The sequence below is a fragment of the Anomaloglossus baeobatrachus genome, chromosome 7 (genome assembly GCF_048569485.1).
Source record: "Anomaloglossus baeobatrachus isolate aAnoBae1 chromosome 7, aAnoBae1.hap1, whole genome shotgun sequence".
Classification (NCBI taxonomy): domain Eukaryota; kingdom Metazoa; phylum Chordata; class Amphibia; order Anura; family Aromobatidae; genus Anomaloglossus; species Anomaloglossus baeobatrachus.
Genome location: NC_134359.1, coordinates 295,773,776 through 295,777,081, shown reverse-complemented (window position 1 = coordinate 295,777,081; position 3,306 = coordinate 295,773,776).

Sequence of the window (3,306 nt, the reverse complement as noted above, 5' to 3'; positions counted from 1 at the left end):
CCACCAGTAGTAATAGGAGTCTATGGGTTGCCGGGGGCAACCATTCACATGCTGCAGAGGGACAAGGCCCGGCCTCCTGCTCACTGCCATTTGTTTGTAGTCAGGGCAGACATTGCCATGGTGACAGCAGAGAGCTGCAGGCCTGAAGCCTGTCTGTAGTAGTACCACACCACACGTCTCAGATAACAGAGACCTACAGCAGGCCCTAAGGGCGTTATAGGACATAGGACAGGGGCGGACATATCATTGGTGCAACCTGTGCGGCCGCAGATAGGACCGAGGGGAAAGGGGGCAACGGCCACCTCCATAACAGAAGGAAGTGTGCACTATGAGGAGCTATTGGACTGTGAAGGGCCCATGTAGTGTTCTGCCAGTGACATAGGAGGTCCCCGAATCACGACCCCGACACCCCTGGTGTATAACCTCCGGCCCCCGATCCCCAGTGTATAACCTCTGGGTCCCCCTGCATGGCATCTACCTTTACTATCATATGACAGAGTGGTCAGAGGTGCAGATCTCATTGATACCAGCGCGTCCTGTAATTGCCACCGGGGTAACAAATCCATTCCTGACATTTCTCCTTCTGAATTTTCCCCATCATCTGTGAGTGATTATAATTGAGAAGTGGAAGGAGCCGCAGCAACTCAGCCATGAAGGGGAGACCCCGTAATGTTACAGAGTGGGGGGGCCGAGTGCTGAGGATAGAAAAGTCCCCACTGCTCTGCTGACCCCATAACTGCAGAGTCCAGACCTCCTCTAGTAACATCAGTACAAACCCTGCGCCTGCTGGGCAGCTACCGCTGTACATCACCAAGCACAATGCCGAGCCGTACATCACCAAGCACAATGCCGAGCCGTACATCACCAAGCACAATGCCGAGCCATACATCACCAAGCACAATGCCGAGCCGTACATCACCAAGCACAATGCCAAGCCGTACATCACCAAACACAATGCCGAGCCGTACATCACCAAGCACAAGGCCGAGCCGTACATCACCAAGCACAATGCCGAGCCGTACATCACCAAGCACAATGCCGAGGCGTACATCACCAAGCACAATGCTGAGCCGTACATCACCAAGCACAATGCCGAGCCGTACATCACCAAGCACAAGGCCGAGCCGTACATCACCAAGCACAATGCCGAGCCGTACATCACCAAGCACAATGCCGAGCCGTACATCACCAAGCACAATGCCGAGCCGTACATCACCAAACACAATGCTGAGCCGTACATCACCAAGCACAATGCTGAGCCGTACATCACCAAGCACAATGATGAGCATTGAATGAAGAGGGGTAAAGCCACCGCCACTGGACTCTGGAGGATATGTGTTCTGTGCAGTGACGGATTGCACTGCTCTATCTGTATCTGATGGTGGAGTCTGGGTTTAGTGAATGGAGAATGTTACTCCCTGCCTGCTTTGTGTCCGCTGTAAAGTTTGGTGGAGGAGGATAATGCTCTGGGCTGTTATCAGGGGTCATTCTTGGTTCTTTGTCCCAGCGATGGAGAATTTTAATGCTTCACCACAAGACGCTGTGGACAACAGTAGCTTCCAGCTTTGTGGGAAGAGTTTGGGGAAGGCCCTTTTTTGTCCACCATGACTGTGCCCATTGTACAAGGTCCTTACAGACATAGAGGGGGAAGAACATGGCGACTGTACAAAGCCCAGACCTTAACCCCATACAAGGACAGAGCTTGTGAGCTCGACCCGTGTCGGACCTTACAAATGCTCATCTAGATGAAGGAGCAAAAATTCCCACTAACACCTGCAAAATCTTGTAGAAATCATTCCTATACAAGTGGGAACTGTTATATCTGCACAGAGGTGACTCCATATTATTTTCTATGGATGTAGGATGGTAGGTCAGAAAAGCTCCTGGACAAGGATCTGAAGGGGGTACATGCTTTTCTCCACATTGTATACAGTATGTCCACCCATATCCTGTCCTCCACCATTAACCTGAGAACGGCGGCAGCTATAGGCATAGAAGTAGTGTTTAGGTCGATTCGTATTGAATTGATGATGCCCTACAACTTTGTAATTCACTTTTTTCCTCTATCTCGTTCCATTTTTGAGATAAAAATGCTAACTCCGTTGTTTTCCACCAGGTGGCGCTTTAGGTGGTTTCATTGCGTAGCGCATGGCTACTTTACTATACCTAGACACCACTTCTATGCCTATAGCTGCCGCCGTTCTCAATTTAATGGCGGTGGACAGGATATGGGTGGACACACTGTATACAACTATCTCTGTACATCACTGCTGACTCTGTTGGTGTAATATAAGGAATAGAAACTAAATAAATGAATGGGTTAACCAAAATCAAAAGATCATCCTGTACTAGTACAATGTGGAAACATCCGTCACAGGGAAAGTTGCACAGGCGACCTTTAGACCGTGCATCCATGTTTGAAATATAAAGTCCTTCTTAGCTGAGTTAAATAGAGCAGCTCATGTAGCTGAACATCATAATGTGTCAGCAAACACATCTACCGGGAAACCGGATGCCTTTCTAAGAAGTGGCATAGAGGAAAGGAAATTATCTGTAGAAGCTTTAGGGTCTTTTTAAGACCGCCGATTGGTAAACCTTTCCCAATCGACGGGCCTTTCATAGCCTGGTAGCACAGGACAATGGAGCGGCAGAATGATGGACCTCTGAGAACGATGGACCACTGAGAACGATGGACTACTGAGAACAATGGATCACTGAGAACGATGGATCACTTTGAATGATGGATCTCTGAGAACTATGGTTCACTGAGAACGATGGACCACTGAGAACGATGGACCACTGAGAACGATGAACCACCGAGAACAATGAACCACCGAGAACGATGCACCTCAGAGAACGATGCACCTCAGAGAACGATGCACCTTGGAGAACGATGGACTACTGAGAACGATGGACCACTGAAAACGATGAACCACTGAGAACAATGAACCACCAAGAACAATGAACCACCGAGAATGATGAACCACTGAGAACGATAGACCACTCAGAAAGATGGACCACTGAGAACAGTGAACCACCGACAACAATGGCCTACTGAGAACGATGGACCACTGAGAACAAAGGACCACTGAGAATGATGGATCACAGAACAAAGGACCACTGAGAATGATGGACCATTGAGAACGATGGACCACTGAGAATCATGGACCATTGAGAACGATGGACGACATCTTCTGTGCCATACAAATGATCATTTCACCAGATGATAAGCAGTCTGTTTATATGAAATAAGCGTTTGTAATAAGTACAATGAATCTGATTCAGAATCCAGTTCTCCTTGCGCAA